Here is a 14,770-nt window from a genome sequence, read left to right as displayed (position 1 = left end):
TCTAGTGGCGAATGCTTGATTTATAGACTTTTCCATGTGGGAGTAGAACTCCATTGAGCTGAGCAGCATAGGAACTTGTGATATTGTTAGTAAATTTAGAGAGCGCATCATGAGGTTTAAATCAGTTTGTTAATTTGAAGTCTTTAAATTCAGAATTGTTCACCGGAGCAGTATTTCAGATGTTAAAGGAGAAGGTCATTAGCTTATGATCACATTTAACCAAGGACAGATATAATATAGGAGTAGAACATAATGGAGGCCATAGTGGTAAGGAAAACCTCAAGAATGTTTTGCCCTCTAGTGGGCTGGTTTAGGATTTATTCTAGGGAGGTTCTATTTATTCGGTGCAGGAATCTTTGGGCGTACCTGACTTTTGTGGTATAGGTGTACCAGTTTATTGATGGACAACTGAAATCACCCATCATAAAGGAATTTTTTCATTATTGGCATTTCAGAGTGTACCCAATGGGGAACCAGACCCTCTCCCTGCACTAACTGGGCACAAAGAAGAGGAACTAATCCTGAACTGGGCACCAGGGCATCATGGGAAACATATACTTGCTCACACTCACACAACATGCAAACCTACAGGCTCTTTGGAAGAATGCCAGTTCACCTATGGCATGTTTTTGAGATATGGGTGGAAACCAGAACACCCACAAAACATCTGTCTGGGTACTAGAAGTACATACAAACTCCTTAAAAAAGACACAACAGTTGAGAACTAACTGGAGAACCAAGTGTTATAAAGCAGTGTAGTATTCCAGCCCGAAATATCACAAGGCTCATGCAGTGATATTTGCAGTCTGGCAAAATGTGGAAGGAACTAAGTTAAAAAGCTGCAAAATGCTGAAATTATGTCCAAGATAGAGTAGAAGGAGGGGGCCCTGCCCAGTGTTCCTGTTCAACAGAAAGACAAAAAGGAGCTGTTTGTATGTGTGGAGATTTTAGTGTTACTATTTAGCCATTGCTACATATTATGCAATATCTGTAGCACAGTACCAATCAACAACAAATGAGATGGCAGATATTTTACAAAGATTGACTTAGCACATGCATGCCTGCAGCAGATATTTTACAAAGATCGACTTAGCACATGCAGGCATAGATGGAATGTTCATCCAAGCAGCTTTTGACTGCTAGCATGCAGAGAAGTTTCCTTTGATATAATTTTCCTAATTTTCAGAGAACTGTCTGTAATAGCCATTTGGTGAAAAAAAATAATCAAAGGACACATTTACTTATTTATGTGCCTTTGATTACCATGAAAGTCTGACTCGGCATTCACTCCTCTTTTCAGTGGAGGTCACACGAAACAGAGTCATAAAAACAGAAATGTAAAATATTACATGAACCTTCCTTAAAACAAGTACATATATCTGCTGGCAGTCATCCCTGGTAACTTATACACTTTGGTTGTATTTACTAATTGTGTAAAAACAGAAGAACAAAGAAGGGAAACAGCAGAATATAAAGGTGAAACCAGTTAACCTGTCCAGATTTTTGCCTCACAATTTTGATCTGATCCTCATAAAATTTGTGGTTTTCAGGTAAATCATTGAGAAATGAAGTCACTAGATAATGACAAACACTGGAGTTTCAGACTTCATATCCGTCAGAAAATACATACTAAGAATTGTTTATATATACAATTTTACTTGACAATAGATTTATGAACAGCAAATATGATGAAAACCAGTTAAACAGTTACAGTTCTAGGTAGGCTAAAGCAGTGAGAGATTCATGCAAACACAGACAAGTGTGAGTTATTTTCTTATTGTACATATGTGATTTCATAGATAGACTGTACAAGTTGTAAGAAAAAAGGAGGCTGTGTTAAAGGTACCCACATCTAAAAAGTGCTGCAGCTGAGATTGCACTTAACACAGGAAAATTACTGCCGCAAAGTTATACAAAACGTCTGAGTGGTTCTTCACTCACTATATGTGTTGTTACAGCTGAGTTTACCAGGAAGCAAGTGGTGATCTGAAAACAGATGTCCTTGATAATGAAGAGAATAACATTGTGTGACGTGTTTGCATACTTCTGATCCTTCCTCACCTGTTAAACTGGCATCTGGTTCTTACGGAAGTTGCATTCTTTTATCACAAAAGTTCTGAGATGGTATGTACAGACTGACTGGGTTTGCTATAGACTCATTTATGAAAACTGAACCTAATTATGTACAAAGCACCAGAGAAGCTCTTAGCCTACTCTGGGAAGTAAAGAAGTTCAACCAATCCCTTTACAGAAAAAGGGGCACATTGATAATGCACCACCAGCATTTAATGAACATTTTAATCCATGAAAAGGTGTATTATTTAAAACTGCAGCAAACATTTCCTATGAACACATTCTTAATATAAATTCAAAAGAGCAATACAGCATGGAAACATTAAATGTCTCTTTCTTTTACTGTATGAGAAGACAAAAGGCCCAAATACCATGGATCTACCAGGTGTGTGATACACCGGCACAGTTAAACAGTTATAATTAGCTAATATCCTTATTCAGGAATAAAAAACAGAAATGATCCTGCTCTCCTGCATAAAATGTCAGCTCCCTTTCCTCTAATATCTGCATAACATCCTGTCTCTCCTTTTCCTTGTTTTTTTATTTTATTTTTTTTACTTTTATTTCCCTTAATCTTGCTTTTACTCATTATTTCTCCTGTCTCCCATATCTACTCCACTTATTAGATCAAACGATACTTATCTATCACTTCCCCCGTCCCTTCGTCTTCTCCTTATGCACTGTTTGAATGTTCCACTCTCACATTTGCTTTGAGTTAACAATCTCTCACATTGTCAACATGTTTCAGTGTTACAACTTAACATTCTAATGTATTTATCTTGTTTTAATGATGGTATATGTGTATTTTACATGCTATGTGTGTATTAATAGTTGTTTATGTATTTGCAGTATATTACAATATGATGTCTCTTTTTCACCCATGTATATGTATATGTATATATATGTATATATATATATATATATATATATATATATATATATATATATATATATATATATATATATATATATGTATATATATATATATATATGTATATATATATATATATATATATATATATATATATATATATATATATATATATGTATATGTATTTTCTCTTCTTTTATTTATGGAGCTTTTCTCCCCAAGCCTCCACTTAAAACAGATAAAGTTATCCATTCAGACCTTCCCAGTAAATAAATGTTAACAAATAAATAAATTGCCCACTGTATGTGAGATTGTAATAAAAGGATGGGCAGGATGTTATGATTCATTGTACGCAGGATCTGTAGAGTGAATAGATGAGTAGTCTGCATATTAAAGAAAAACATGTAATGGGCAAAGCTGTAATTCATTATAAATTACATATCAGGGAGCTAGACATTAGAGGCCGCGGGGATGAGGAAAATGAATCTTTTGCTTATAGCTTTGTTTATGGCGGACAGTTAACGATGAACACATTAAAGACTTAACAAACTAAGTTGAACTGAATTGCAAATGGCCCTTACAATGGGCACTCTGGCAATATATTCCATAGTAATTTCCTGTTCTTAACTGCTGTGGATGCACACTCTCAGAGGTCAGAGGTCACTTTCATGGAAGCATCCCTCTCTGAAAAACCTAATGCAGTGCTTTGAGTGATATTGCCAAGGAACATCCTGTCAGGGCAATTTGTAGATGATAACTGATGGTGGTTTGTGTCAGAACTGGTCAAATCTTTACATTGTAAAATGGCATCAAATAATTCACACTGGCTGCAACAATTCTTCCACAAAAATACCATAAAGACTAATTTGTACTTTCAGAAAAACTATTAAATCTGCATTAAAAAATATTTTCCTTTTAGAATATCAAAACATAGTTGATGACATGGGCAATTTGATGCTAACAATGTCATTTTGTGCATAAAAATTTAAGATCAGTCCTTCCTGCACTTACAGAAACTTGATGTTTGTATAGCAACACATTTAGTATTGAACAAATGTTAACACATGATTGCCAGCCAGGCAAACTAACTTGAAAACAAATGTTTGATTGCTGGGGGATGGTACTTGGACGTGGAACACTGAACGTACTTGTTGTACTCACACACAGGACAGCCTAGCACCCTCTACAAGATAATTGAGACAGCACCTGTTGTTCTACCCATATTCAAAAATGTATGGATAGCCATGGTCATTCTCCAGGAAAGATGAATGACCAGTGCTGTTTACATACTGATGACTGACCAGTCCTGTATCCTTAGAAGGATGTAGGACAACTGCCTTACCCCCCAAAAAATGTAAAAGACCAATTCTGTTACCATATCCTACGTAGTATTACACCCAATGATGAATGAAAGACCAACCTTGTTCTTAAAGTTTAGAAGGTATTGGTACAGAAACAGTAGGACCTCAGATGGACGAGTGTAGGTCAGAGGTGGACTAAACTGATGTAATATTCAGGCTGCTGCTCCAAGCCACAGGGACACTGTCTGGACTGCTTTAGCAGTCTCCCATAGGGACTGTGACTTTGAAAGACTGTGTGTGTGTGTGTGTGTGTGTGTGTGTGTGTGTGTGTGTGTGTGTGTGTGTGTGTGTGTGTGTGTGTGTGTGTGTGTGTGTGTGTGTGTGTGTGTGTGTGTGTGTGTGTGTGTGTGTGTGTGTGTGTGTGTGTGTGTGTGTGTGTGTGTGTGTGTGTGTGTGTGTGTGTATGTGTGTGGTGGTGGGGTTCTGCTGATTAAGTGCATTTAACATTCTACTTCCCATCACGCTCAATTTTCCATCCATCCTTTTCTCTGCTTGTCCTATGCCATGTAGAATGTCTTTGATGGTTCCATCTCTACCATCCATTCCAATAATTCATTCTGTGAGTCTACAATCCACTCTGCAAAAAGGTACTGCAATAGTTATATGGAACAGTTACTCACTACACTCTCCTGCATTTATGCTTTCCTTCCATCTTAGGATGACCACTGCAGATCTCCCTGATATAATCATACACACCCATATCATGTCCCCCTGTTTTTCCTTGACCATAATGAAGGAGTTGCAGCTGATATATAGGCTATAGTTATAACTATTCCTGTCCATCATACATATTTTAATGGTGTCTTTTGTACCAACTCCTTCCAGCAGGATGATGTCTCCTACCTTTTATGACCTTCAGAGCTGTATATATATGGAGCAAAAAATTAAATAAATACATAAATGGTGAATGAGGGTAGTAATGACTGGCATTAGGGAGGAGCTTTGTAAGTTATGGCAGCCATGAAATAGCTTTCAAGGTTCTTCTACAAAAAAGAAGCTTAACCTGTATTGTCCTGGTCCCCTTCAATAAACACATCACACTGAATGACATTTGATGATCTTTATTAAAACTTCCATAACATAGCTTTTGATCACCAAAATTTATTAATTACAATTGGACAAAGTATAGTTGATTCTAAACACAGCATAAACATCCTTGTACTGTTAATCAGGACAGCATACCTACTCATCCTGACCCAGTAAGCAGTGTCCATACCTATACTCGCTTATGTTACTTATGAAGCAGAATCCCCATCTCACTTCATACACCATTCATTGAATCACCTTCCAACCAAAATAAGCAGCATCCTTACCTCAGCAAGTTACCTCCAGCTACTCATTTTCCTTTCCCCAAATCCTTGAAATGAACCCTGACACCAGAGGGGGAACAGAAGAGGGCAAGCGTGTCTCTCTTCTCCATCTACCCCGACTGATAAAATACCTACAATCCCCAGCAACCAACCAATGGGGGGGGGGGGGGTAGCAAGTTCATGCCAAATGTGATTACTTATCCTGCTACACATGTCTAAACCCCTTAAGCCCCTCCCCACCCTTACCTCATTTCCTCCCAATCATCTCTCCCTCTGTTTAACTCTTTCATCTCCCCAACCCACTTAACTCCCACTAATATCAATCTAACCCCTCTTGAAGATGTCCTGGGACAATTTGGTTTGTTGCCAAGCCTCATTTGTCCCAGTCCTCTTTAATAAACACATCACACCGAATGACATTTGATGACCTTTATTAAAACTTCCATAACATAACTTTTGATCACCAAAGTTTATTAATTACAATTGGACATAGTATAGCTGATTCTAAACACAGCATAAACCTCCTTGTAATGTTAATCAGGACAACGTACCTGCTCATCCTGCCCCGGTAAGCAGCGTCCATATCTCTGCTCACTTACTTTACTTATGAAGCAGTGTCCAAGACTCACTTCATATCCCATCTATTGAATTATCCATCCAACCAAATTATTCAGGACGACATGACCTTACTCATCCTGACCCAGTAAGCAGCATCCATACCTCTAAATGCTTACTTTATTTATGAAGCAGCATCCCCATCTCACTTCATGCACCATTCATTGAATTACCTTCCGCCAGATAAGCAGCATCCTTACCTCCACTTACTTATCTATTCAGCAAGCTTCCTCCAACTACTCATTTTTGTTTCCCCAAATCCTTGAAATGAACATCCAGACACCAGAGGGGGAACAGAAAAGGGCAAGCCTGTTCCTCTTCTCCGCCAACCAGCCTGACCAGGCTGTTCCCCCTTTCTTCTACCCAAAATTGTTCAACCAACTACCTCCCATAAAGGGAAGGGTTAAGCCAAACATCATTCGGTGTACCACTCATCTGTAAAGTACATTAGAACCCCGTCATGAACCACACGCATTGACATACCAGCACTGAACACACCTTAATGAAACTGAATAAAGTAAGATTACCCATGACCCCACTGTACCACACTGGAACATCCACTCCAAGAGAATACCTTCCCTTTTAGTCTGCTTCCTTCAAGCCACTAACCATGGCTCAACCTTTTCGGAATGACAACCTATATTCATAACAAATGCCACAGAAACTATAGCCCCTTGAACTCAAATCTGCACCCAGTCAAAGAAAACCCATCTTACAGTATTCAATGTCTGTCCCTCTACCCACTCAACCCAAGCCGACCCATCAAACCACTGAAAACCAACAAAGTCACGACAACACATTACTATGCTCCTGATTAAGGTGCTGATTGCTAGAAACAGCTAACATCTGCATAACCTTAAACACCCCCTCCCCAAATCAGTACTTGCTAAAGCCCCTCCTGGCTAAATCCTAGTCACAACTAAAGGAAATAGGACCTAGCCAACTTCTGCAGAACTCCAAAACATGCCTTGCTTAAATGCTATCAGCCACGAAACAAGCACCCTGCTCCCACAATATACCCAAAACACCCTCATACCTGCAATGCTTCCAACAACTCTACCTACCAAATTCCCTCAAGCATAAATAAATGGTTCTTGTGGTATTCCTTCTAAACCCTAACCTAGCATGTAACATCACCAATAGCTACCACACCCTATGAACCATAACAACTTTCCATCACCATATCAGATCATGGGCCCTCTACCAACACTGTGACCTGCATAGATAACTGTAAATGTACCCCAAAAGTACACCCAAATCTGGCATGCGTAACTGCATACTTATCATATTAAAATTACCGGAAACCTCGTTACCCGACGATCCAAAAAACAACCCAACCTCAGCTGTTAAATGCATCTCACCTAGGTTCTACCCCAAAATTCCCTTTACTGCTAACCAAACACCTGCTGTACTATGCCCCTAATTTGCCTTGAGCATCCCTGAAGCCACAGTTATCTTAAACCATACAAAACTACTCGCCTGAATGAACACCTGGAATCATGTCATTACCTGCAACCTCATTGCTTTCCATGCCGATGTCCAGAACCTCTAAACAGCAGCATCCTCTGTCCAATCCACTTCCTTTAGGCCCACCAGCTGATACATGCTGCGTCCTTCGCCATCTCTGCCAGACATTTTGTACCTCCATCTGCAAAAGAAAAAAATTAAGCACCTTGCTGTCATGAAAATTGCAAAGCTTCTAGATATCACGTACTCTTAGCTTTCCTATTTATACAAAGAAAACCCCGTTATAAATAATATGTCAGTAGCCTATGATAATGACCTACTCAGGCTTACCAAAGATCTCATATCCAATCACATCCTGACCGTCTGTGGTAAATAAAGCAACTTGGCTTAGGATCTCAAAAAGGGGGCTCTCTAAATCACTACAAGGCCATCTCAGATCCTGCTGTAATAGAGATGCTACATATCCGTAAGTCTAACACTACTCATAGTACCAGAAAGCTTAAATCTCATATATGACATTAACACCAACTGCTGAGGAGATAGGCTTATCTCCCAGAGACTGCCCCATCTCTGAAATACCCTCCCCATACACATCAAACATAGGATGCTGTTGCCCACTTCAAACGCAACCTTAATGAGTGGATGGGTAACCCCAAATTTGTCCCAGGGCATCTTAACTTAATTGTGACAAATCCCAGTGGGGATAGCTAATTTTGACCAACCACACACCTTCCCAAACCCTATGGGTAACATCCCCCTCCCCTGAATCACCCTGCCATAGATGATCAAACAATAAATCAGGGAGAAAGTGCCAGGGCTGCCTTCAGCTCCCCCATAACCTTGCATTCCCTTATAAGAGCAATGCAAGACCGAGTAACAGAATGACTTCTTAAAATACTGTATATCAGACACCGTATGAACACAAGAAGCTAACATGGAGACCACACATCCTACCACAAAACTCAACTGCTTTAGCCTAAGGCACAGCAATCCTTTTGTACCAGTACCAGACAACCCAATACAAAACTACCCCCCCCCCAACTTTCTTTTTGCAGCTACTGTGGTGGTTAATGAAATCCTCATTCCACCATCTTGCTCCTACACCCTCCCTCTTATTAATTTCTTTGGTACTTACGTATTAGACACACCCATGTTCCAGACAACTCAATATTAGAAGGGCCAGGAGTAATCCGTTTTAGGCAGGACTAATAAGGACAGAACTAAAATTTGAATAATCCAACATGGAAGCACCATCTGCAAGGACAAACAAGTGTAAATCATCTGCAATACATAACGCTATTAACAACAACCTACCCACCCTCAGACTATCGTAAATAAATCCACCATCCAGTGCCCCCCACCAAGTCCCCAATGAAGAACTTAGCCTGCCAAAAACTTTACTTACCGCTGTTAAATGCCCAATGCATACACACTTAACTGACAGTCTTCATGGGGACTCCTAACCTGTAAAACCCACACACTCCCCTATAAGTCATAGCGAACCCATCTGGTGAACCAAGAACTCCACAAGACCCTAGTACACACACAAATTTGACCTTTGGTGTAAATCCAGACAGATGAAAGGTACAGATGCGGCATGCCTACTGTAATAGCAGCAAGATCGCTTCTCTTTCAGCCATAGTACATCACATCCAAACCCCTCAACCCCTTGAGCAAAATCCCAAGCCGTAAATACCAAATAGAAACATTGTAATTATTGGCCTTACAAAGTCAGAGTAATAAAATTACCGATTTAACATTACATTTCTGAAGGGTATTCTTGACTCTGAAATGCCTGTCCTTTTCTGACAAGTATGAGTCAAACTATGCATAGTGCAGTATAAATTACTGTAAATGAGCATAAATTATTCATGTTGCACCAATACCATTCGCCAAGATACCCAAACACACCATGTGCCTGTGCAGTGAGCGGCCGATATCCACAGGCCTCCAACAGTTCACAAACATCTGCAAGAAATCTGGACAAAACTATCAATAAAGGAGGGACAAAGGCTCAAAACTAGGGACACATAAATACTACACTCACAAACTCAAAAACAATAACATGTTTCTTACCAGCTTGAATTATCTGAAAGGCATTAAGTCCAAAACTCCAATGCCTGCCACTATCCTCCACCTTCACCCCTCAATCTGTCAGAAAGCAAAACTTAACGGGCGCAGATATGCGGGAGAATCTGAACATTCTGCAAAATTTGTACAGCCGAGAGGCATGCTCGAACAGTTTCAAGCACCACAACGTCTGCGTGTAAAGCAACCATGCTCCCAGTGCTTGTGAAACTTGCTAAGGGATCAGAAAACAATGCCACCACACACGAGCTGAGTGGAAAGAAAACCGCTCGAAATATATTCGTATTGTTACTAATTCCTATAAATGTTTTGAGTAAAAAGCCATTAAAGCATGCATTTGTGGCTAATCTGGCATAACTGTTAAAATGATAAATAACTAAACAAAATAAAATAAAAACTGTTTTCATTACACTGTATAGCTAAACAGAAATGAATATATATTACCATTAATAGTAACGCTCTTTCAAAATCTTCTGTTTTCTTGTTATTTATTAACAGCTTGTAATCTTTAAGCACTGGACAATAAAATACAAACAGTTTCCATTGGGGGGAGGGGAGAGTTAAAATGGTTAGTTTTTTTATTTTTTATTTTTATTTATTTATTTATTTAACATTTGTTGACCGGGAATGTCCGACTAGGTTCCACAGATCCTGTTTTCAGCGGAGGCCCGGGGAGAAATGCTCCAGAAGCATGTCTTTAGTTGAGTACCCATTCACCTCAGACAACTAGATCTAGTGATATACAAACATATCTATATAGCTCCAGATATACAAGTATGTACATATATAAAGGAGACAGAGTGAATGTTTTTAATTGTAATGTATGCATTTGTATACTCATGTAAACTACTTAAATGATATTGTAAAATATTATATTAACCATAATTTTTAATGGTAAGGTTCTTGTTTACTTTTTTTTTTTTTTTTTTTTTATACATACATATATCATGTTAAGGTAGGGAGACTGAAACAGCAGTGTCGGGTATTCCATAGCACAGAGAGGTATGCCTCCAAAACATACTTCTCTTAGCCTGGGAAAGCCACCAATAAAATGCAAGTACCGGTCCTGCTGACTGCTTCACCAGAAAACCCCTATACTATATGGATATAAAGGACGTTCTCAGAGGGGTTTCCCCCTGGCCATGAAGGACTCCAACACAGTTGCTCCAAAATAGACCGCTATTGTAATGAGATCACAACCCGAGGGGGAGAACAAAAAAAAAAAAACCCTGACAGAGTCGCAAGCACCTTGACTGTCAACTTGCTGCATCAACACCTGGAAACCCAGGAACTATGTTGCAAACAAACAGACCACAGCAGGACCTGGCCCAGACCCCAGAACATGGACTGGACCAAAAACCAAGTACTGCTGAGAAACTGCAACCCTAGCCAGCAACAACAACCCAAAGCTGTCACTCCATGTGATTGTACCCCCAAGAAATACAACAAAGTGTAGATCCAAGAAAACAGTTGAGTCCAAATAGGCTGTGCTAACTTTTATTCCATAAAAACAGGTAAAATGGTGATAAAACTGTGTGCACTTTTGGGATAGCCCTTCATCAGACAGTGAAACAGCATTCATGAAATCTATTTAAATACATTTAAAAACACAACCACCAATCATCTCACTGCCCTCCTTTTCTTAAGGGCTGGTCTTAAAGGTATACATGTATTCAACCCTGGTGGATGATTTGCTGCTAGCTCTATAATCCAGTGTAGTTCATTACACTCAGTGACCTTCACTATGTCCCCCCCTTTTACTCATATGAGTAACCTGTATAACCATAAATTTAAAAGTGTGTGTTGGATTCTTAGAAGTATGCACATACAGAGCATTGCATTCATCTTTCTGTCTAATACTGTACAAGTGATTTTGTATTCTAATTTTCAGTTTACAGTTGGTTTTCCCTACATAGTAACTGGGGCATGATTGACACATTGCTAAATATACCACATTTTCCGTATGGTAATCTGCATATAGTTTAAATATATATTCCTTTTTATTTATGGGGTGAACAAAGCTATTTTTTGGATGTAAGAATAACCAAAGATGTAGGGACTGGTATGTCAACTTCTCTATACAAGAAAAATTGTTGGAGCAATCACTATTTGGAATTTTCAAGTATGCACCCTAGACGTACTTTTAAGAACATAGTAGTGGGACAGGGTTTACGTACATCGAGATTATGCACAGAAAAAGCTAACTTTGAAAAAGAGCTGGAGAGTTTACAGAACCATATGGCACAAAGGGGTTATACAAACAACTTGATGCAAGAGGGGTTAGAACTAGTGAAGAGAGATCGAAAGGGAAAAGCTAGACCATGGTTTAAAGCCAATGAGACACAAAGCCATGAGAACAACACAATGATACAATAAAGTATAAACATAGGCTTATGCTACAATATAGCAACAATATCTATGGGGTCTGCAAAATAATTAAACAAAACTGGAAAATCCTGTTAAGTGGGGATAGACTTAAAAATATAGTGGCTAAAGAACCAAGCTTTGGTTTTAGACGCAACAGTAACTTGAAAGACATGTTGTGTAAAGAACCAGGAATGAGAAATAAAACTAGGTTAACATCAGATAGAGCAGTATATATTTAAACTATATGCAGACTGCCACATGGAAAATGTGGTATATTTAGCAATGTGTCAATCATGCCCCAGTTACTATGTAGGGAAAACCAACTGTAAACTGAAAATTAGAATACAACAGCACTTGTACAGCATTAGACAGAAAGATAAACACATTGCTCTGCATGTGCATACTTCTAAGAATCCAACACACACTTTTAAATTTATGGTTATACAGGTTACTCATATGAGTAAAAGGGGGGGACATTGTGAATGTCACTGAGTGTAATGAACTACACTGGATTATAGCAGCAAATCGTCCACCAGGGTTGAATACATGTATACCTTTAAAACCAGCCCTTAAGAAAAGGAGGGCAGTGAGATGATTGTTGACTGTGTTTTTAAATGTATTTAAGTAGACTTCATGAATGCTGTTTCACTGTCTGATGAAGGGTTACCCCGAAAGCGCTCACAGTTTTATCACCATTTTACCTATTTTTATGGAATAAAAGTTAGCACAGCCTGTTTGGACTCGACTGTTTTCTTGGATTTACATTGTTTTTTTGGCAAGCGAGTCCTTAAGGAAAGGAAGAGAGAATCTAAGCTTGTTAGATGTTGCTGAAGCACCTACCAAGGGGAGAAACCGCTGATAGGAGAAAGGAGCCACTTTTGAGATTTTAAGTATTTTCTTCTGCTTTTTTGTTAAGAATTACTGCTTTGCCGCCTACCTTTCGGCATTTTCCAGCTTGCTAAAGTTTATAGCTGTATTAGAAACAGTATTTAGAACACATCTAGAGCCTGTTTACTGCATTTCCTGTGTTGCACTTAATTTAAAATCGTTTTTTCTCTTAAAACTGCATTTTACCTGACTTTGGCCTAGCACTCAAGTGTGGGGTCATTTATTGCACTGTTGTGATTATTTTGCTACTTGTGTATCTCTGCTACCTTTAAACTAAAACAAAAAAAAATCTTGCTTTTTCCCACTTTCTGAAATTTAAGAAAGTTCAGTTACAGATTTGCTGTTCTGAACTGTTTGTAAGTTTCTTGGAGGCCAGTGCTTGCTTGGACTAAAGGGAAGTCTCTGTGTTCACCAGTGGCAGTGGTTAACACTGAACAGTGAAGGTCACTGAGTGTAATGAACTACACTGGATTATAGAGCTAGCAGCAAATCATCCACCAGGGTTGAATACATGTATACCTTTAAGACCAGCCCTTAAGAAAAGGAGGGCAGTGAGATGATTGGTGGTTGTGTTTTTAAATGTATTTAAATAGATTTCATGAATGCTGTTTCACTGTCTGATGAAGGGCTATCCCAAAAGTGCTCACAGTTTCATCACCATTTTACCTGTTTTTATGGAATAAAAGTTAGCACAGCCTATTTGGACTCAACTGTTTTCTTGGATCTACACTTTGTTGTATTTCTTGGGGGTACAATCACATGGAGTGACAGCTTTGGGTTGTTGTCGCTGGCTAGGGTTGCAGTTTCTCAGCAGTACTTGGTTTTTGGTCCAGTCCATGTTCTGGGGTCTGGGCCAGGTCCTGCTGTGGTCTGTTTGTAGGAGTGGTTACTGCCTAGAAGCTGTAGTTTTATTGGCCATTTTGGATCAACTCTAAACTCCTTGATCTCTATCTCTTAAAACCCTGCTGCCTCGTGGTTTTGGCATCTTTCCAGGCTTGTTAGTTGTTGCTGAAGCACCTACCAAGGGGAGAAAATGCTGAGAGGAGAAAGGAGCCACTTTTGAGATTTTAATTATTTTCTTCTGCTTTTTTGTTAAGAATTACTGCTTTGCCGCCTACTTTTCGGCATTTTCCAGCTTGCTAAAGTTTATATCTGTATTAGAAACAGTATTTAGAACACATCTAGAGCCTGTTTACTGCATTTCCTGTGTTGCACTTAATTTAAAACCATTTTTTCTCTTAAAACTGCATTTTACCTGACTTTGGCCTAGCACTCAAGTGTGGGGTCATTTATTGCACTGTTGTGATCATTTTGCTACTTGTGTATCTCTGCTACCTTTAAACTAAAACAAAAAAATCTTGCTTTTTTCCCACTTTCTGAAATTTAAGAAAGTTCAGTTACAGATTTGCTGTTCTGAACTGTTTGTAAGTTTCTTGGAGGCCAGTGCTTGCTTGGACTAAAGGGAAGTCTCTGTGTTCACCAGTGGCAGTGGTTAACACTGAACAGCCTGTCTGTCCCTGTAGGAGTGGTTACTGCCTAGAAGCTGTAGTTTTATTGGCCACTTTGGGTCAATTCTAAACTCCTTGATCTCTATCTCTTAAAACCCTGCAACCCTCTTTTAGCGCGGTCTTGCACACAGAGCAGCGTCGGGCAGCACCGCTTAAACTATTCCCAGCTCCACAAAGTCTACTCTTCACTTTTTCCATTAGAACTGCTCTAAATCTCAAATT

The sequence above is a fragment of the Protopterus annectens genome, chromosome 12.part0 (assembly GCF_019279795.1).
Source record: "Protopterus annectens isolate FY-2018-M chromosome 12.part0, PAN1.0, whole genome shotgun sequence".
NCBI lineage: Eukaryota > Metazoa > Chordata > Ceratodontiformes > Protopteridae > Protopterus > Protopterus annectens.
The sequence above is the reverse complement of the archived record's forward strand: the minus strand, read 5'-3'. Positions refer to the sequence as shown.